Here is a 23,073-nt window from a genome sequence, read left to right as displayed (position 1 = left end):
TTAATGCGCAAATTCCGATACCTGCTCATCAGCTAGTGTCCTGAAAGCAGGGACTGGGCACAGAAAGAACTCCATTGACAGAGCTGAGTGGGGAGGGGATATTTATTCTTGCTGCCTCCTGCAGCTAATGTCACTGCCTCTCAACCTGAGCACTGGAGAATGGCATATCCTCCTTGTCTTTATTTGTTCCCACTGAGTTGATTAAGTGCTTTTCTTCACCAGGGATGAAGATTTTGAGTTCCTGAACATGCTATGTGTAGATTTTTTACTGCATTCACTACCACATACAGCTACCAACCACGTGGATAAGACACAGCGTGGTCCCATGTGGCTTGGATAGACATCGCTATTGCTGCATGCTCAGAGAAGTTTTTCTTTAGGACTCCCTGTCCCTGGGAGAAAGCTAACCCTCTCTCTGCTTAGGCCTGTGCTATTGCAACAGACCAGGAAGGAAAAGAAAAGATGCACAGAAGACAAATCCCGCTATATTTGAGTGATCAATAAAGCAACTAAATATTCTATAATGTAAGGCTCCCATGCTCAGCAAGGCACTGTAAAAACTTAGATTGAGACAATCTGTTTCCCTGAGGCTTATAGGCTAAACAGTAAGCTAGAGAAAGGGAGCTACACAACAAGCAGAGAAAGGCATCTGACAAAAGCCTCATTAGCCCTCCATTTCCTTCACCCACAGCATATGTTTGTTTCTTCTCGGAGGCGGCGTTTCCAAAGGTCGTATGCTCAGTACTTATCCTAAGTATCCAGCAGTGTGAAACAAAGACTGCATAGTCCTCTGAGTTAAAGAGTTATTGTGTTAAAACTTTGCCTCTCTAATCACTCCATGTTGTGAAAATTCAGGTGTCCCCGACTGAGAAAAAGACATCTAGAGTAGAACAGAGATGACTAAGAAAAAGATTTCTGCCACTTTAATTGCTTTTGTACCAAGATATTACCTCTTGATGTGTAAACATCAAATTAGCAATATTCTTAGTGTGAGCCGTAATATTGCAATCAAATAATTCCTTCCAGCTATATAGCAACAACTATGTGCTCTCCTGTCCTACTGTCTTTTCCTCAGTATTTGGCACACTGCGCATTGAGTATACTTAAAAATATCCCTGTGCTGTAGAGACTATTAAATTCCAATTATTCTATCCCTTTGTACTAACTTCATAACTTTGAAGCTTATCAGCACTTGTGGTTCCATTTTATAGAGAGAACTGTATGCCATGGCTGGTGGCAGTAACATGGGAGTCAGTGAGCCAAAATGTTACTTCAAGACCTGTGTTTATACACTGATGGCTCTCTCACACATTCCACTGGAATCCGCTATAGGGAATTTGAAATCCAGCATTATCCAAACCAGTTTCAAAATAAGGCTAATATTTCTTAGCATTAAAAAATAACTTTTATGTAATTTTTTTACCGATATTTTTGCTTTAATCAGATCAGTTTCATTTCACTACCTCACACCTTAATATCCTTCATAATCTGAGTACATACTTTATCAGCAGTTTAGACATTGTCTAGGGGATCTTAATTCCCATTGCAAAAAGGAAACTACTCACATTTTGGAACTGTGAGCATGGCACGAGTTCATTCAGTAAGTTGTCTTGGATTACCCTGTGATTCAGGATACATCTCTGTTGCTGAACAGGCAAGTGCTGGAAGCAAGACTGAGAGCTGTTCCCAGTCTCATCCTGCAGCTCTGTTCTGGGGCATTCCAGCTAGTCCCCTTCAAAATTGGGGAGTACTTTGAGGGAAGAGCACTCCTAAGGACCACTCCTTGCAGGATCAATGAGGTTACAGGCTTGTCTCCCTCCAGCCTTTGCAATCCTCTGGCATTACCTCACCATGGTTTGCATTCTCCATCACTCCTGGCATACTCTCATACCACATCCCAGACCATAAGACATGTGGCACAAGCTCCTTAAGTGCACCATGTCCTCTCAGTAAACACACTATCTTTTAGGAACTTCTCATTTAGACCGTCTTGTTTTCCTTGCATTATTATTATCCACAGCTCATTTCCTACTTCCCCCCAGAACCTCAAATCTATACATTTATCCTCTTTCTATGACGTATAAATTTACCTGACTATGCTAATACACATAGCCACATTTGAATGAATATTTACAATGAAAATGTTGTTTCAGTGAACGTTAGGGATGTGTTCCCTGTTCTCTGAGTTCAATCAGCAAAAACTCAGTTGATATCAACAGAGTCAGTCAGGATTTTCATCTGTATAAATAGGAGCAGGATCTGACAGCCATACAAATTACATCTGTTCCATTGCAGCCATCTGTAATTCAATCTCCAAGATATTAATCAAGTTTATCTGACATGATCTTTCCTCCATCATCAGTTCATGCTGCTTATTGCTTCTTGATCTGTTACCCGTATACACTAGATTTTTATTCCCCTTAATATTTATACCTTTAAGAGAGATTGAGTTACATTTATTGGACAACCTTTCTAGTGATCAATACCACATTACCTTCTCTTTAATCGTTCTGTACATATCATCTGTTTGCTATATGGCTCTCTGTGGTCTGGTCTTTTCTTTGCACTGCCAACCTAACATGATATGTTTAGGTTTAGCAATACATTTCAGTATTGTAACTCCATATACACTCAAAGACTAATAAGTCAAGCACCATCTTGATTTTTACGCCAGTTTCTTAGTTTCATTTTATTATCCTGAGTTCTCAGGCCTTACTCTGAAGTAAGGTTACATTTCATTTTTCTCAACAATGACAAGGACTAGAGTACTCTCCCTCCCCCCACCCCCACCCCCCTTAATAAAAGTTTTGATTTCTTTAAGCAGTTTTTTTCTGCTGGAATTCAGAAAAACACTAGCTGTTTTGAGATCTGACAGAAATGGCTATACTATAAAGTCTTTTTGAAAACCTGTTGATACTGAAGGTTTTTTTAGGGTAAAGTACTGCAGTTGCACTATCACATCATTTTACCTTACTGTCTTCTCCAGGGATAACTGGCTGTCCCACTTTTTTTCTGTGCATCTGTTCAGCTGTACTTTATTATTTTTTCCTAGAATTAATAAAACGTATTAGAATCAGAACATATGCGTCTAGAGCGCTCCCCCTCTCACATCACACTATATCAAAACACTTCTATAGTCCAATCTTGGCTACTGAATCCACTTAAATAAATAAGGAATTGTTTTACCACAATTTAAATTTGCAACTTCCAGATATTATGTGATTTTGAAAAACCTCCATTGAGCTTCCTGAACATATCTTCTTTCCAATTCTTGTTAGAGCTCATTAACTATTCTAAAGAATATTTCAATAGAAGCAAAGAAAACGATCCAGGTAGCTTATAATTTTTATAAATATCTTTGACTTCCCTCTAGTTTGACCAAGAACAGTCCACCTTGTTTGATCTTTGGGTTTTACTGATGCTATGTACGGTATATGGAAATCTCTGTTTTTCTTAAAGAATCTTTTTATATCTTATTAGTCTTCTCAATACTCAGCATAGAAGAGTGTACCAAAACAGTAATTTTTCTACAAAAACACATATTGTGTATAAGTCTACAGTTGCTTGAATGTGTTAACAACAACTAACATTGGGTTGAGCCAATCTAATTTCCTTCTAGAAACAAGGCAAATAAAGGAGAAACAGTACCTTTCACATTTTGATACCACTAAGGCCCTAGACAGTGGCTGACATAGAAGAGAAGCAAATCAAGAAAGTATTGTCTAGGTGAAAATACCTTCAGTTGAACTTCAAGTGGTACTTAAAACTAGCTGAATAAAATACTGCAGAGAATTGCTAGCAGTTGACTAGCTAAGTGGTCTTGCATTCAATGCTGCATAGTCACAGCAATCTGGATGATGCAATAGACAGCATATGAATTTAAAACACGTACAATCCCAAACCAGGTCGAATTGCAGTATCCTAGAGGGCAGGCTTAGAATTCAAAACTTTCTTGATATATTTGTAGAAAGTTCTAAAAACAATAGAGTGAAATTCAGGGGGGACAACTGTAACGCACATAAGCGCAAACAAATCAACTGCATAAAACCATGGGCAACAACTTGAATGTTCTTGTGAACTTGTGAATGTTCTCCTGGAAAACATTTTGAGGTTACTGTGGATCAGAAGATGAAAATGAATCAGCAGCAGGGCCCTGGAAATGAAAGAACAGACTGCACTGAGATGCACAAACTCCTGAAGGAAGTCCTTCCGGTCTATAGGTGACTCACAAGGCTGCAGGTAAAGTCTTGCTTCCAGTTGTGAGTACCACATTTAAGGAGTGAGGTAGGCAATACATAGTTACACTCCCCCCCCCAACAACCACCCTGCAAAGAAGTCGAAGTCTAAGTTTTCTGATTAACATGCAACATCTGAATACTTTCTCCACTGAGATGGAAGAGAGACTTGTTCATGAGTCTTCATATAAAGTTTATGTGTTAGACTTCTCAAAGCAAAGCACCTTTCAAAGATTCCCAAAATATCTTATGCTTTTTTAAAAACCTAAAATTGTATTTTCAGGTTTTAAAAACTTGTCTGTATCAGTTTTGGAGGGGAAAAAAATAATTAATTAGACACAGGCTAATTCTGCACATGAATGTTGATTTTAAGTATGGCTGATAAAATCTGAAAGGCTGAGATCAATAAAGCAGTGTCTCTGTATGAGGTGCTTATTCTTTTTGTCATTCTTCAAATGGAGACTTCAAATTAGAAAGACTTAACCTATTCATCCCACGATACAGATACCAAGGAAGTCATAACAGACAAGAAGAGAGCTCTTTCTACCCAATATTACCAAGCAAAACTCAAGAATCTTAAATGAAAATGAGCTCAAAGTGGCCAAAGGACAGCCAATGTCAATGCTGGATTATAATCACATCTCAGTAAAAGTTTTCTACTTCTGGCATTGCAGCTCAAGAGGACATAAATTACTGTTTCATTCCTCAGAGGGCAATTTAGCCTTCTTTTTAAAGGAATTCTAAAATCCTGTGAACTCCAAACAAGATTATTCACATTTGGCTACTGCTCTGTAAATATTAACGATGCCTAGATTTTAAAATATTTTTAGGCCTGCTGTTTTGACATACCGCAAGATGTAATTGTCTAATTTTGGCCTCACTATTTGGCCCAACTTTTTATTAAAGTAAATCTAAACTAATACCAAGTAAAGTAAGGGGAATTGGTGCTGATTTCAATAGCAGGAAGTTGTATCACAATACAGAAACAAAGAACACATTTACAAATGTTTTGTTGTATCTAGTACAATGTCTATTATCTCAGATGGAACCAGTTGCTTTTGGCAAAAATGTAAGAGTTTACCCCTTAACAATCAATATTGCTACTTTCAGATATTAAAAAAATCCTAATCACAAAACTGATTTAAAAATCATATTTTGTAGAAATAAAAAAGTATTTAAGATTTTAATTTTTACCCATCTACTTTAAGGTTTAACTCATCTCATTTACAAACTTTACAGCATTACCTCAAGAGCTAGAGACATCTAGGAAGCAGGAAATATGCTGGGATTTATCCCTCCCTCACTCGCTCACTGTCTCACTGCCAAGTATTATATCACTGAAGAAGAGGGGGCAATCCTGGTTATCAGAATTAAGATGACAAATTGGGTGTCTAGGGTCCAAGACCGTAATCCAGCCAAGCTGTTGCTTCTTCCCTTTCCTCATGTTTACAACAGCATGTGTTCCCTCAATCTTTATAGTGAGTAGCAAAGTTGAAGAAATGAGGCAATTTCCCCTTTTTTTACTCATCTGCATGGCCTCTTGCCTAACTACCTGTCTGCCACTCAGTACACATAGCATGTGAAGCTCATTTTGACAAGACATGAGTGACTACATTGTTATTTTTGATGGAATTTTTAATTGCAGTGGGGGGGGATGATTACAGAAGGCACTCTTTGTAACTGCTGCCAGCTTTGCAGAACTGGGCTTAGTAACAGACAGACAAGTGCATGAAACATGTTTCATCATTGAGCTCTCCTGCCTTTTCCTTATCAGTAATTAGCCTGAGTAGCAGAATGTGTGCACTTTCTCAATGGAAGTAATTAGTGTGTAGAGGGCCAGAAGTTTTCAAACCAAAGCTTAAAAGACATCAAAATGACATAGGCCTTCTGCAGGATTTCTAGAGGGAGAATTTTTTCCTCTCTCATTCAAAAAAAAATTTGTAACCATATAATATTTTTGTTACTACAGTCTCTATTGATAAAAGACAGCATAATAGTGACTAGGCATCCTTCAAGGCTGGACCAAAATTCTTGTACTGTCATGATGAACTGTCACAGAAACAACAGATATCCAGCCCTGCTGTCCAGATCTTAAAGCATTTTTTATGTCACTGATGAGTTAGGCTTTCCAACTTTACTCCTGTCTTTCACAAATTAGCTTTTCTTTTCAGGCAGGAAAAGACTGCAGTGTCTGTCTGGGGGTGCATTCCCACCCCCCCCTTCCTGGACCGTTTTACAATCTCAGTAACTCCCATCAAGACTTGGCCTTTGTGTAACAAGTTTGGCAGTTAAGCATCCCTGAACCATATTAGAAACTCTTACATGGCTAAGGTGGGAGTAGCGCTGACTGTACCAGGGAACCAGTCGCCCCCTGACAACCTTGGAACATATTTTACGTCTGTACCCAGAATAATCAGTCGGGCCCGACAGCCTTGGAGCGTTTCTTATCTGGGTTGTAACTCAGGAGGATCTGTCACTGGAATATTTGAGAACTTTAGTAATCACCAACCCTGATTGTGACAATAGGATGAAAATTTACTGATGATTAAAGTCAGTCATCTCACAACCCTATAAACAGCGGTACCAAGTGAGACCCTTTGAGCTCTCATGGACCACAGCAGGCTGCGCCAGCGTCTCCCTCTGAGTGGGACGGTTCTCAGCGCTGTGAACTTCTAAGTTTGCATACAGAGGCCTGATGACAGGACCTGGGCTGATCTCCGGCGCCTTTTGCTCCTTGAGACTCCACCTTCACCGGCTGAGATAATCATTTGATGTGAGTATTTCGCTGAACTCAAAGAGAATTTTTACTAGGTACCTTTATATATGCATATTGTGAGTATTTCACTAAATTTGTGACAAATTACTAGGCCTATTGTGTGTATCGATAAAAATATTGTAGTAAACCCTATTTAATCACCTTGTAGATGCTAAATTAACCAATGATTAGTTATTGCTAAATTCTTGTGATTCTCTCTTAACTGTGAACAAACCTTAAACTGCTGCTAGACATGTATAATTCTTAGACATAAACTGTTGACCAAGTCTGAGACTAGGATCGGATCCAGCCACACCTCAGCTTCTCTCTGAGAACAAGTTCAGAAAGTAAGGGGGTCCATTCTGAACCTCATGACTCAACAGGAGGCCCTCCTTTACCCCCCTTGTGTTTTCTTCTACTTTAATCTTCTCTTTCCTTCCCTTTTCATATACATATATATATTCCATTAATTTAATAAGTAATATGGGGAACCTTGCCATCAAACTTTGTTAAATCACACTTTTATAGATTTCTATTGAAATCACTCTTTGCAAATATCTTTGACGGTGATTCTTTAAGCACCCTAACCACTCATCCATGACTCTCTGAAGGAAGAACATACATAGGAAATTTGTAACCAGGCAAGAAACTGAAAACAACTCTAAGTTTATGTTAAAGGCAAAACTCTTCCCCTCCCCCAATTAAATACAATAAGTGCCTTCTCTCAACAGACCTGTTTCTTCAAGTTACACAAACACTCTTCAGTCTCAGGCAGAAGAGCAGAAGAGATCAGTGTGAGACAGGTTGTGGTGGTACATTTCCCACCCCCGTCTCCTGGACCGCTTTACGATCTCAGGAATTCCCATCAAGACCTGGCCTTTGTGTAATGAGTTTGGCAGTTAAGCGTCCCTTGACCGTACCAGGAACTCTTGCATGGCTAAGGTGGGAGGAGCACTGATCCTACCAGGAACTCTGGTTGCCTGGCCAAGGTGGGGAACAAGAGCGGGAATGATCAGTCATCCCCCGACAGCCTTGGAACATATCACTGTGGATTGTAACTCGGGCGGATCAGTACCAGCATTCCTGGAATTTTTGAGAACTCCAGTAATTACCCACCTGGATTATGGCCAGGATGGACATTTACTGATGCCTAAAGTCAATCATCTCCCAACCCTGTAAACAGTGGTACCAAGTGAGACCCTTTGAGCTCTCCTGGACCGCAGTGGGCTGTGCCCAGTATCTCCCTCTGAGTGGGACGCCTCTCAGAGTTTGTGAACTCTTAAGTTTGCAAAGTTCAGAGGCCTGACGACAGGACCTGGGCTGAACTCCGGGGCCTCCCCTCACTCCTTGAGGCTTGACCTTTGCCCATTGAGACAACCATTTGAAGTGAGTATGTCACTTAGCTCAAGGGGAATTTTTAGCAGGTACGTTTATATGCATATTGTGTGTGTGTGTGAATCGATTCCAATATTGTAGTAAATCCTATTTAATTGCTTTGTAAATGCTAAATTAACCAGTGATTAATTGCTGCTAAATTCCTGTGATTCTCTCTTTAACTGTGAATAAACCTTAAACTGCTGCTAGACATATATAATCCTTAGACATGAACCGTTGATAAAGTCTAAGGTGAAGTCTGGATCCAGCCGCACCTAGGCTCCTCTCTGAGAAGGAGTTTAGAAAGCAAGGTGGTCCATTCTGAACCTTGTGACTCAACGGGAGGGCCTTCTTTACCCCCCTTGTATTTTCAGTCTCTCTATAAATCATTCTAATTCGCTTCTACCTTGATTTTTTTCCCCCTTATATACATATTCCATGTGCTTAACAAGTAATAGAGTGAACCTTGCCATTGAACTTTTTAAAATCACACTTTTATAAATTTCTATTAAAATAACTTTTTGCAAATATCTTTGGCTGTAATTCTTTAAGCAACCTAACCACTCACCCATGACACAAGTCTTGCCTTTCACAGGACTGCGGAAGACACTGAGGTACACCCAACAGTCCTGTGTTCATGCTTGTCACTCATTTGTGAAAGGTAACCAGAAACATTTTCAGTGGGAATAGTTCATGATACTCAAGGTTGAATAGAAGAAAAAGAAGCAGCACAGACTGAAGATAATGTGTGAAGAAGGGAATAAAAAAAGGTAACAGTGATGAAGAAGGAGGGACAAAGAAAACCCACTGAAAATAATGAAATCTCCGTAACAGTGGCTATCAGAAGAGGCTTTTCTACTGGTTCCTACAGAGTTGAAAGGTGTAACGCTGAAGAGAGCAATTATTGCTGGTAAATATGGAAGAATATTGTACTGCCATAACTATGAATAGATGTTCCCTTTCCAGTAACTTGAAAAGTGCAGCTAAATGTTTAAGAGAAACGTAAGTTTCCAAGCCATAGATACTAGCGTGGGATGCCCTAGTGGCATCCTAGCAGGTAAGTGACAGTGCTATTTTGGAAGCCACATTCAGCATGTCACCAAATTAACAGCGTCATAGAGAACACACTTCCTCTACAGTGTTCTAGGGAAGCTTCAGAAACTGAGATGACAACATGATACCAAAATGCAGCCAAATGTATCTGCTATTTTAAAATAGTCTAAGACTAAAGAGTCTCCTTAAAGCCATAGAAACAGTTGTTCAACATCATGTGCCAGAGAAACATGCTAATAAATTCAGCATTTCACCTGTGGCTCAGGATCACAGATTTGGGTGATGAAAGACTTTTTGGTTTTGATAACGTGTTTTGTGTTCAGCAAAGAATGGTAAAGCAAGAGAACTTGTGGTTCAGCCTGGAGGAGGATGGGATGGGCATGCTTTGCCTCCAGAGTATGTGGGCTACAGTCTAAAAGAGAGCTTCAGATACGAGGTCTATCAATATTGTCATTGGACACAACTCACTGATTTCATCTTGGTGGTGGTCTCTATCATCATAACAAACCAACAACAGTTTTTGAAAAGGGCCAAAAAAAGCTAGGTACTTCATTCCCATGGAGGTCTTTGGGGAAAGAATCTCAGTATCATTGAACAAAGATCAGATTAAAACAGATCAAGAATTTTCCCATATTTGTAAGTGGGAACAGTTTTTAGGGTAAGCTGTTGTTGGACTGTCATGGCAGAAAATGGGGTTTGTGGAGCAGCGTCTTGTACTCTTCAGAGTACAATTAATTTCTAAATATTTGAGACAATGATGTGTACAAAATTACTTATCTGCTTCCTCATGGATGACCAGGCAAGTTTGTTCTTTTTTTTTTTTTTTTTACTCTGTGTAATTAAATCAGCTAATGGCAAACTGAGTGATTCACACTTTATAGGGAAAACTTTATCACATAGTTTACCACTTATTTTTTTCCCTCTCATTGCTCTACAAAGAATTCGACAAAGCTAGACTTAGTGTATTCTGTGGCTTTTAGCTCTGTTCATGAAAAAGGTGCATGAATCAGATCTCCTGTTGAATCACCCAGCACTTTCTATTGATATTTCCCAGGTAACATCAAGAGCTACATGAATTCTTACCCTTTGTGCATCTCTGTGTAACACTAAACCGGACACATTCCAAAGCTCTGCAAAGGTCTCCTTAACTCCATTTGTTTTCTGGAAGGGACTTGTTCCATTAATCACACAGACAAGATAGGCTCACATTTTGTACTATTGTCCTACCTGACATGGCTTTCATAGCAAGACATTCATTATTGCTAATGTCCAGGGAATAGTGGGTATACCAGGACATCTGTAATGTCAAAGTGTCTGCTTGGAAAAAAGCATGCTCCTGAAAGAATCTCTCTCTGCTCTGAGTTCCTTTCCTGAGATCCTTCCAGCCTTTTTCTTTCTGCTAATGTCAAAAAGAAATTAATGTTCTGGATATTAGGCCACATCATTTCTGAAAATGCTTCTTCCTGAAAACACTGTATGTTTGCAGCACTCATTAGAATGTGCCTGCATAAAAGTGTATGTGTATAGTCCCTACCTTATATCTTAGTCAACCTATCTGACTCAAATTTTGCCGTCTCAGAAGGTGACAGTTACCTCCTGTCAGAGAATCTGGGGACTCCAAGTGCATAATAATGGAGGTACAATTTAAGGACAGGTCAGACAGATGCTTTATTAACTATGAACGCTGGGATGGCATCTCTCGCTCTGCTCCCTGTTTCACTGCCAAGTGTTTGCAGAGACCCAATCTATATAATGTTTCAGAAAAAAATGAAGAAGGTGAGGAAAAACAATTGTTTCAATATTAACAAAGTCAGGTATCCATCCCTGGGAGGGATGAACTCCTTAAGTGGCTTGATAGCTGTCACACTCATAAGGAATCAAACAGTAAATAACATGACAATATGGAGAGATGGCTCTTGGTGGAGCCTATAGGAGCAGCACACGCCCTATTATGTTAACTTAGAAGTGGGGAGTTGGAAACAATCACAGACTGTTAGCTTTTAGTCAAAACGAATGTTCTTTCAGTAAAGGTAACTTCTTAGCCAGACCTCTCAATCTTAAATATTAATAATTTTACCATCACACTCCTTTTCCCCTCAGTGTCACAGACTGTAAGTTATCTCAGCGTGTGGAGCATATTTTGTAAGTGTTGGAAGTTACTGTTCTGGATTCCAAGCAAACAGTAGCTGTTCCTTCAGCAAGAATTACTGCCAATGGACTTTAACTTGCATACAACTTGCTGCAGTGGATTTCCTATACTGTCCTGTAAAGGCACTCTGTACTTCCTGAGTGGGCAGAAAGAGTTCCCTCCTTAGTGAGTAAAACCAGCTGAGAGGAGATAAGAGTACACCACAGATAAGATTCCCAAACTTGCAAAAGACTGACTGCTTAAACAGCCAGATTTCGGAAAAACCCAGGGGCCTTGAGAATAGGACTTCAAAAATAAATCTTCAGACTTACCTACAATACATGAGATTTTTACAGTATTCCATAAAAGATGTCCTTCCTTTCAATGAGCAGTAAAGTTTATAGGAAGAGAGCATATCTTTTATTAGAGCAACACATATAAACTCTGCTTGCTCTTCAAAGTCTCCCACTCAAGGTAGTGATTTCCCGTCCTCAGACTAAATGTAGGGTCCTTCTCTCAGTTCCTTCTGTCCACATTCCTCTCCCTCTATATCTGGCTAGTCGTGCTCATAAACTACCAGGTGTGCCAGGCACACCTCTTGCCTGCGGCCCATGTCATATGCCTGTGACCTTAGAACATCATTTTATTGGGGGCAGCAGTGGAGGCCATGCTGGCATGTCATTGCTTCTAATGGGACACCAGAGGCAGAGCACACCATAACATAACCCCGCGCAAGATGAAAGATAGGCAAACCTGCATGTCAGCAGGAATCCCAGGTAGCTGATCACAGGAGGGCGGCAGCCCGTGACATCCTTCACAACGCTGGTAGCACACAAATAAGAGAGAGATGAGGATCCTCAGCACCATCCATTTTGATCTACTCTTCCACTCCTGTGTGCTGAATTACAAATGTAGAGAGAGCCCAAGGGAACTAATTAGTTCCTTTCAGAAGAGAGCTGGGGAGTGAACTAACATATCCACAAGTTTGTATAATCAGGGAACCAGGAACCAGGTCAGGAAGCTGTGTTATACGACAGTGTAGATATACCCATCATCATCTCTTTTTGCAGTGATATGCACTGGTCCTGTAAGGAAATAGCAACTTACAGCTGTTGGTAACACCGAAGTAACGCCATTTGTTTAAAAGAACAGATGATGTACGACATTCTCTCTCTCTCTTTCTTACCTACCCCTGCTACATCAATAAAAAAGGCATAAATATTTAGTCAGATCTCTGATTGCTATGGATGGGATACAAAGGCACAAGTGATACCACAGCAAAGGAGGAGTAAGGCATTACAGATGCGGGATTTTTTGGGGAAAAAAAAAGTTAAAAGTAGACAGAAACCAGTTTGACTTAGGTCCTTCCATGAGAAGAACATTTAAAAACTGTCAATTGAGTGTTATTAATATTGTAAATTGGAAGCAAAATCCCAGTAAAAATTGTGGCTGGAACCAAGCATGGTGGGAGCTGAAGAATGAGGAACCATCAAGCAAGTTACAGGAATCCCCATTGTGTTGCAACTGCAAGTCTGGTGAGCAAAGCTGTCAAGAACAAATTATTAATCCCATATGCAATTCACATTGGTTTATTTAATTCGGCAATATACCAGTGTATAACTAGAACAGTCTTGGTCCTTACATATTTTTGTTGCCTGTCCACCTGTTGTACAGGTCCAAGAAGAGATACCACCTTCCCTGCAAGCTTTGTTTCTCCTGGATCTTCAGTCATGTTTACAACAGCAATGTAACTATCTCTATCTTACAGCTACTGTTATAAGCAACAAAAAAGGGTTGTGCATTAATATTGAGATTACACAAGAACACTGTATTGAACCAGATTAACTCCTTATAGATCTCCACTACTGTTTAAAGGGTTTTAAAACTTTATACTCATGTGGTAGTTGTTTTCTCCATGGTACCAAAGTTTCAATTACTAAACACAGAGAAAGCTAATTTCTGGAGAGATAACACCACTAATTTGTTCTTTGCTACCACTAATTTGTTCCTAATCTTTCTACAGTCTAGAGCCCATAAGAGCAACCTTCTTTAGGAAAATGCTGTACCTCTTCTTCCCCAAGTGTCATTTTATTTGCTTTGCTGTGTAATAAACATGATTATTACATTATTCTTCAAGTTGAGACATTTACCACACATTTACATTTTTAAAATACTTAACTTTTTAGAAAGAGAGGCATATAATCCACAAGCTGTAAAAGCCTAATGTATACTGAATATAAAGGCTCTTGGAAGGTAAATTACAATAATGAATACTCCTCAACATAAACACATAAAACCCCACTAATAAGAACTGTAAATGGTATTGAAGTATGGACTGAAGTAGTCATATATAATTATCGTAGATATGACAGGCAGAGAGAGTCATGTCAGGGATTCTTAGAAAAGAGTGATCATTTCTACTTGTTCTCAGGCCAAAGAGGGAACTGGCTTCTGAATCTGAGGATTTTCCAAGACTAAAAGTGATTTTTTTTTTCCCTATCAGGCACTGAAAGTCTTTTTTAGATTTAGCCCTACTCCTAGACGAAATCCAATCACACAAAGACAAAGGCAGAGAAATAAGCTTACTGTGAGGGAAGGTAACCAAACAATTAGATACCTGACAGCCTCTGTTTGATAATTATATCAAAGTATTTGATCAGCTTGTAGTGAAGTGTTTCATAAAACCTCAGAGCAGAGGTGAAGGACTCAGTTTGTCTCCACAAAATGGCAGGCATTCTTGTGAAATATTTACGCCAAATTTTCAGCAAAACTAGTGGGAGTTAAAGACTCCCACCAGCTCCCAGAAAAGCTCGGCATCTTGCAGTAAACCATAAATGAGCAAGAGGATAAAATATCTTCCTTATACTGTATTTCAGTACTTTTAGATCAGAGTTAAATATAGGCATACTGGCTAGATAGAATAAGAAACACGTTACCTCTGCCAGTGGTAGGAAGACTGTCGGTTTGGCAGCTTCCAAGAGTATAATTTTGTACATGGACTTTTATCAAGAAAGTTTCCTATTCTAGATCAACAGTGGAAGTGGTACACAGAAATACATGTAGTCACCAGCATCTCTGTACTTTCTTATCTGTGTGACTCATCTCCAAAACAGAAGATATTTTACGCCTGTGAGATCTTCGGACTTTCTCCTCTGAATTTTCAGCTAGGATGCCAAATACAATTAGTGTCAAACGTATGATGGCTGTTTCTGAGACCATGAAGATCTGATCAACTGATGGCTAACTTTTAGCCAATCCTTTTCACTTTAGTTGTCAGGCCTGTTGTTACTTCTTTCCTGAGCAGAGAAGGCTGTTATCAGTTTGCCTAACACAGGAGTGGTCAGGACCCTCAGTAAGGTAGCAAGGTGCCTGTGTAGAAATAGACGTGAGGGCATGATCCCAGCCACCAACAGCTTCCAAATCTAGGGCCCCAATTCTCCTCTCTGTGTTTGCATGAGTCATAGCTCATCCCACTCTGGAGTCGGTGATTTATTTATTTGCGTAAGGTACTACATACAACACACATAAGGATATGACAATGACAACTCACATATAGAAAAAGAAAGGGAATCAGAAAAAGCACAGATTTCTCCATGCATTTCCTTATATATTTTAATTATCAGAAAGAAGAGGAAGTGTCAATCTTCCCCATCTGCCTCTCTGCCCATTATTATCTGTCTTCAGCTCCCTGGACAAATCGGGGTGGGGGGAGATTGGTTTTCAAGTGGTCAAAGTCTTTGGAGGTTTTTGTGGAGGCAGTTACTCTCAAACTAAAATTCCATTGAAAGAAGCCTACAGATATTGAGCTGTTTATTTTCCATTTCTGTTGATTAAAGTATGAGCTCATTTTTTACTCTGCTTCTTTCATACTCTTAATAAGCTCATGCCCTGTGGTACTGGTGACTTTTAAAAATCAACTTCTCAACTGCCCATCAATCTTTACACACAGCATTAATGTTTTATTGTTCTTGTTCTGGTAGTAATGATTTTTCACTTCCTCTGCTGATTTTTTTATTCAAAAGTAATTTACAGCACTCTTCACCAAGATGAGCCTTTGCCAATTCTAAATACATCATATGTGTGTTCCCTGCCACTCGGTTAAATCAGAAATTTGACTTATATGCTTTTCTGGCTTTAAATCAAGCCCTATTAAGTAATAAATAAAAAGGTCTTGTAGGAATTTCCTTAACCATTTATATATAAAGAAAAAATGTCATTTAAGTCACTTTTTCTGTAAAGCGTATTTGCAGGTGATTTTATTATGCATAACTGTATGAAATAGCCTTTTAAAATAACTTATCTTGTACTGCTTTCATCTGCAGTTTCATTTAAAAAAAAAAAGATTTCTTAACACATCCAGATGATTTGTCACTATTTATGAAACAATCATTCTGGAAGTTATTAAGTTGGTTATGAATAACTTAAAAGCTGTTCAGAATCAATATGAATCAAGGCAAACACCCACCTGGCTTTCCATGTATGATCTATTCTACAAGAAGCAGTTCTGAAGTTCTCCAAGACCCCACTTAACAAGTGATCAGCTTTGCCAAAGATTTTCCTTATAACATTGGCATAAACCTCACTTTCAGTTCTCTGCTGTGCGATAGAGATAAGACTATTTCCTTTCTAACACACTCTTTTGCGTGCTTTTAAGCTCATAAGATCCTTGGATACCGATAGCTTTTTATTATAGGCATTGTATAGTATTTCTTATTACTTCCAGTAGGAACTATAGTAAAATTATAAAAATAATACCTATTAGATCTTCTCAGCAATAATTTATAATCATTTGCTAAATGCTCAGCTAATAATCTGTAAGTCTTTTTTTACATTGCTGCAACCAAAACGTCAGCTGGTTCTACCCATCTGTGAGTTTTCCATGAATGTGCTTAATAACATTGTTAATGCTTAAACATCCAGTCAATATTTGTTAACTTTTCTAATCTTAATATGAAGATTTGTGTATACTTGAAATTTTATGTATCTTGGAAGTTTTTCAGAGCTGAAAGCAAGAAATTACCTTGTCCCTTGGCAGAGACATTGTACAAATGCCTTTTTCTTTCCATCTCCTTGCTGTTTAAGAAATAGGTTGATGAGATCACAGACAATAAGTGCTTCTTCCTTCAGACCCTGTTGCCAAAAAGCTTCAGTCTACAGTGTGTGTGTCTTCTGGCAGTGTGTCATCCTTGAATTTTGAACAAGCTTGGCATTTATGTTATATAATTAGGAGTAGCAGTTATGTTGCTATGCTGCTTTTCCCATATGGCACAAAAATCCAACATCAAAGACTTAAAGTTCATGACACCATTATACATTCAATAGCCCATCTTCACTGCAAGATATCTTTCCCTTCTCATTTGTGTTAGATAGTGACCAATTTTTATTACAGGGAATATTGCCAGATGGAGCAATGGAGGAACCGGAGTGCAAAGCTATGTGGGAGGGGAAAGGTTGCAGGGGTGAGTTTTCAGCTCACAAGGTGCAACATCAGGACAGAGATTAGGCACATGACCCAAAGCCGCATTTGAAAAAGAAAGAACAAAGTAATGAAACAAAAAAAGACCAGCCTACACTACAGTTCTTTTTTGGCTACGCGCTGTTTTTCTCAACCACGGGTCCATTAGAGTGCTTGATTCAACAGAAATGGAAAGCAAAGCTGCATTTAGGCTTGTAAGACCTACAGATTTATATGCTGCCTCAAGCAGCAGCTGAAACCATACCACTATCAATCATACATTAGAAACAAAGAAAATACAGGCTCCATATCATTATAAATCAATGTAAGAAAACATTTGGAAGAATCTGCATGAAACTATGAGGACCTTCCACCAAACTTATCTACTTGCTTACTCTGTGGTATATTAGAATATATTTATTTCAAAACTCTGCACAGATTTGCTATCAGGATGGTTATACAAAATACTAATATTCAAATGTCTAGTATTGTATTGAACATCCAAACATGCTAAACCATATCGCAGATGCCAGTGTGCCTTGGACAGAAGGTTCTTATGAGCAAGAATATGATGTTCAGAGAGATTAGAAGAGCCCACTGCTCCTATCTTCAGTACAGACATCTTGTGACCTGCTAAACATTACCCAGTCTTGTCAGCTACTAAAGAGTACCCACTCTCACACTTCACACTGTGAAGACAATATTGGGTATCCATTAAGCAAGAGCCCTGTGAGGCATAAATCCTGGGAGAAGAGATAGGAATGCAAATTAGCTGGTTCAAAAAGAGTCAAGAGCCAAAGGTCTGAATTATTCTTTAAAAAAGAATAAATGAAGTCCATGGTCAGTTCTGTTTAGAGGTTTAGATTGGATATTAGGAAAAATTTCTTCACTGAAAGGGTTGTCAAGCATTGGAACAGGCTGCCCAGGGAAGTGGTTGAGTCCCCATCCCTGGAGGTATTTAAAAGACGGGTAGATGTGGTGCTTAGGGACATGGTTTAGTGGTGGACTTGGCAGTGATAGGTTAACGGTTGGACTCGATGATCTTAAAGGTCTATTCCAACCTAAACGATTCTATAAGTCTATGATTCTATGTTAAAAAACTGCTGTTGTCAAAGTATTACACCAAGGTTAGGTTACAATTCAGGCAATCTCAGCTTTTAAATTCTCCCTGAATGCAGAAAAGGTAGTTCAGGCATAACCTTGATGTGCAGAAAATGTATTTCTAATGAGCCCTTCTGTCTGCATACAGCCCACTAAATAAAGACATGACTAAAAAAAAAAAAATTACCAGAAAATAGGGAGTTGTAAAATTCAGATTATTTCACTCAGTTCTACCTCTATAATATTCTTTTTTATTTTATAGTACTGAAGAAGCTCAACTCCTTTAGAGTGGAATTAATTGGAATTTGGTTTTGGCTAAAAGTTTTTCACACAGCCAGGACTTAAAGTGAAAAAAAAAGTAATTTCAAAAGCTGAGATAGAAGGATTTTATTAACATCAGCTGGCCTTTTTCATAGCACACAAGGAAAGACAGTAGCACTATTTTTAAGATAAAATAGTTAATATAGCTTCCTTTAATGCTCTCAAAACACTAGCAGGATCTTCAATGATATTAAATGTTAGGGGAAATATATATTTTAGGGCTTGCCTGTGCATAGAAAAATTGCTTTATTCACATCCATTAGTATTGATGCAATCACAGCACTATTGTAGACTAATTACAATATGAGAAGTAAATTAAATTATACCAGTGCAATTTCATTCAAATAATGCTTCACCAGGAATAACTGACTTGGAAGAGAAGATTAAAAAAAAGTCATACCTGGGAAAAACTTTTGTGCCAGGAAAAAAACTGTGTGCAGACCAAACCTTCAGTCTATGGTACTTATGAAGTCTCATCAGTTGCTATTTAACTTTTTTTTTTTTTTTTTTTTTTAGAAAAATAAATCGAAGTAAACGCATCTGCATGAAGATCTTGGACCTAAAAGTCACGCTCATCTTTGAGAAAGCCATCTTCACTGATATGTGAAGATACTATTACAGGAAGAAAATTATTTTCACTAAGTGGTTATATACCGTCAATATCAGAAGGACCGTTACAAGATTGTGCTTTAATATTTTCCTGCATACCATCTATCAGTATTTGGCAGCTTAAATGCTGAAGCAGGTGATTTGGAGTCTGCTGGTATCTAGAGAGACAACATAGCACAGCTAAATATATAAATATTTAGGGAAACTGAAGTAGTAACACTGAGCTTTCTGAAACTGACATACAGGTAACTAAAAACTAACCATCTAATAAATAATGGGAAAGCAAACTCAGGGGCACCCTACAGTTTGCTGTGATATACAAGGCCAGGAAGCTCACAGACAGATCCAGACCAGCTGAAGGCCTTGGAAGAATCGAGGTGAACTTCCAGAGATCCTCTGGGAGTTTCTGTGCAGAGAAACGGACGTTAGAGTGTATGAGCCGCAGCCCTGAGATGTGCACAGTGCTCATTGCTCAGCAGGGTGCAAACTCACAGAGCCAAATGCTGGCTAGGGTCCTGTGCCCTAGGGACCACTTTGCATTCTGGAAATTTCAGATACTCACCGTGCCTTACTCTTGTTTCTCCCCCCAAAATGGGGAAAAAAAAGGAATATGGCATTTTGTCTAATGGCTTTTGTATGTTGCTCCGGTAGGAAGCAGCACTCAAGTAAGAACCTGTCAAGTCTTTTACACTGATTAGTGCTCAGTCTCACAGGGCAGAAGAAAAGAGGCTTGAGAAGTCTGCATTAGCCAAAGTCTAATTTGGAAAGGGGAGCTAGAAAAATCAATGGAATTATGGGTGGAATGAATAGCAGAAAACAGAAAATAGACTACAACAAGGAATCAGCGAGCCAGCAGTTAGAATAGCACATTATACTACTTTCACCACAATGATCTGAGGAGGGACTCCCCGAGGGGGTACTGAAATGATCAGAAGGGTGTACAATCGCTCCGCAAAGTAAATGAGGAAGAAAACACACAATTATTTCTCTCTTGGGCACCTATAGAAAACAAAGCAAACCAGAACAGCAGGGAACAAATAAAAAAGATGCAAAATTGCCTGTGAAAGCCATGATGACCTCAGACTGTGACTAGCCTCAGAGAACACCTGCTGTGTGAATTGCTTGGGCTTTTATTAAAAATCCAATTAATGTAAACAGTTGTAATAATGGAACAAAAACTAAACAGTGGTTACATACAGCCAAGCCACAGTCCAATAACCCTGTTTCCTTTCTCAAGCAAAAACCTAATAAAAACAACAAAGTACTCAGAGCATCTGCCTGGACAGGAAGGGCTCAATGTGCAGCAAGGCGAGACAGGACGTTCGAGTGCTCGGTCACTGCATTTGGAGAGCACGGGCTCCAAACCCGCAGTCCAAAGACACACATATGAACAAAAAGCCACCTTTCACTCTGAGGCAATTGCAGTTGAAATGCAGCTGAACACAGTTGTGTCCTTATACTCTCACAATACCTAGCTGCCACAAGTATTCAGTGCGTTTTGGCAGCAGGTAGGTACAAATGTCTTAGACTGCAGCAAGGGCCCAGCCTTTTCTGGCAGGCCCTGAACAGGAGCAGCAGGCATTGCCTCTGTACATTCATTCACATTGCTGAATTTCTCTCCTTCTCTAGAGACATTCAGCTGAGACAGATCTTCCTGCAACGACCTCTTCTTTTGTGGTCTCTTGCAGATAGAGCTCTGAAATAGGACATCAGGGGAGACATAAACATCCCAGAGGAAACTATGTCACAAGACTAAAGAACTCAGGATAAAAAAAAACCTCACTCCCTAAAGCTCCAAGGAAAACATAAGCTCCTCTTTGGTCTCTCTTCACAAAGTACATGCAACAAATCAATTGAAACCTAACCCAGCTTTAGTCTGGGCATTAGCACAGGAAGAGGAATGTACCAGACACAACCCAGCTAACATGTCAGACATCTCTCACACTGCATGGTCCAGCAGTAGAAGGTGTCCAGAACAGTGCGAGAGGTTTCTAGAAGTAAAATCTGTGAAGATTTCAAGCTATCCATAATTATTTTTTTTTTAAATATAAGTATTAGCTGTTGGTTGCAAAGCATAATTGTCTAAAAAAAAGATGCCTTTATCTTTCAAATTCATCATCTAAACAAATTAATTCAAGGCAGAGAAGCAATTAAAACGCAAAAATAAAACAAAACGGAGACAATGTTCTTTGTGTTCACAGCCCTCAATGTGGTTTGGAGTTAAGTTTACATGGGCTTATGTTAGTATGGTTGAAGGATAAAAAGCAATCTTGTCATTAAAAGGGTATCAAATCATAAAGCTCACATGACTGGGAACAGCATTGCTCAATTTCTGTGTTGCCCAAAATAAAGAATTCAATAGAAAACACAGCAAGAAATCAGCCATGCCATAAAAGTGCAAGACATGAATATTATTTTTACTTCTCACTATGGCTTCTGCCCCTATTCACTAGCTCCTTTAACTCAAAAAACAGAGTTACAGTATCTCTCATAGGATTCATAACTACATCAATCAAATTGGAGCTTAAACTCATTTTGCTAATTTAGAGGCCAAACAGGCTCATGAGGCAAAGTCTCCCCAGCATCTCTACTAGCAGTTCTGCAGGTAAAGTCTCCAGAACATCAGGGTGAATTTCATACTGCTCAGCATTGGCGCCCTTTCCAGAGCCCAGGAAGCCACAACAGATTAGGTAGGGCCCGTGGGAGGCAGCCTTAGTGTAGCGCAAAAATGGTGCTTACTGCTTCAGAGGGTTCCCAGGGCAGGAAAGAAACGATTGTCTCTCTGTCCTCCTCCGTATCCAGGCACTTACTAAGAAGAAGAAAAAAAAGCCTAAGAAAGAGCCCAAACCCAGTGGATTATCATGTGCTTTCTACGTTATTTATATTTTTATAATTTAATTTCCTTATGCATTGCAACTATGCAGCGCATGTGATGAAACTTAATCCAACAGAAGTCACTTGGGTCACTGTCACCCCATCTCTCTCTCATAACCAAACACATTTCAATTAGGAGGACAATTTGACATTCAAAAACTTTCATTGGGATTTATGTGCACAAAATTAATCTTATTGATTGGTGCCATGCAGGCCCTTCTGTAACTTCCTGTGTTAATTAGGGTCACACTTTTATTGTCAATGCTGGAAGAAGGGGAATAGAAATATTAGCTGTTTTTTACACATCTTAACACTTGCTCTTCCTAACGCCCCAGAGTAATATATTTCTTCACAACTACTTCTAAGTCAGCAATATTGGAAAGAAAGAAGAATATTAAGAATATAGTAGGGCACCAATGTTGCAAAATGTTCTGGGTGCCATCCCATAGATTTTTTTTTTATATATTCTATAAACAGACACGTGCAGGATTCTGCAATGACTGCGAAAAACCCATAAGAATTTCATTTTGCTTTTATACTTTTCCCAAGATTAATTTTAAATGGTTGAGCAGTAAAAATAAATGTATGCTGAACCGAGTTCTGAAGTTATGGTTGCATTTCTACATCCAGGATCATGGCTTGCCAATCACACATTTCAGTTGAATTGTAATTGTTCTTCATTTGGCCTGATGTTATGCAAAGATAGCTGTGAGTAAGTGGAAGTATTTTTATTTGACATGTTTGAGAAATCTTGTGTAAGCTGTAACTTTCTTGCATGTGTGGAAGCTGTATCAAGAATTACCGTAGTATTTTATGTCTAAAATATAATGAGATAACAATAATTCAAAGAAGGTCAGAACCGCTGTACGTGAAACCGCCCTGTTAAACTTGATAAACCTTTGCCGGATGCTGCAAACTTTTCTACTAGCAAACAACTTCTGTAACAGTTCTGAAATGTGTCATGAAAGACAAATGCTGCTGTACATTCTAGGCATGGGTTATGCTAAGAAACCATTCAGTCTAATCTTTCTGTTGCTGTTATGTCAAATATACTACTGTTAACTCAAATTTACAGAGCAATTTCCTTTTGATGAATCTCAAAAACATCTCGAGAATTAAATCCCTACAGAAGCACTGAGCTCCACCTGCCTTAGGGACACAGCATGGA

At 39.0% G+C, this 23,073-nt stretch overlaps 1 long non-coding RNA gene across 1 annotated transcript; it reads left to right on the top strand.

The window, feature by feature from the left end:
- Positions 1 to 7,748: 7,748 nt before the first annotated feature.
- LOC148053230 (uncharacterized) lies at positions 7,749 to 22,579 on the top strand. The gene is made up of 3 exons (XR_015708552.1): positions 7,749 to 8,376; positions 8,960 to 9,274; positions 18,939 to 22,579. It is a non-coding gene; the product is annotated as an uncharacterized LOC148053230 (long non-coding RNA).
- The last annotated feature ends 494 nt before the right edge of the window (positions 22,580 to 23,073 follow it).

This window comes from Nipponia nippon, unplaced genomic scaffold (genome assembly GCF_047370975.1).
Source record: "Nipponia nippon isolate SJK-2023a ecotype South Korea unplaced genomic scaffold, ASM4737097v1 scaffold_4, whole genome shotgun sequence".
Classification (NCBI taxonomy): Eukaryota; Metazoa; Chordata; class Aves; order Pelecaniformes; family Threskiornithidae; genus Nipponia; species Nipponia nippon.
Note: the sequence above shows the minus strand (reverse complement) of the source record. Positions and strands in the feature narration are given on the sequence as shown.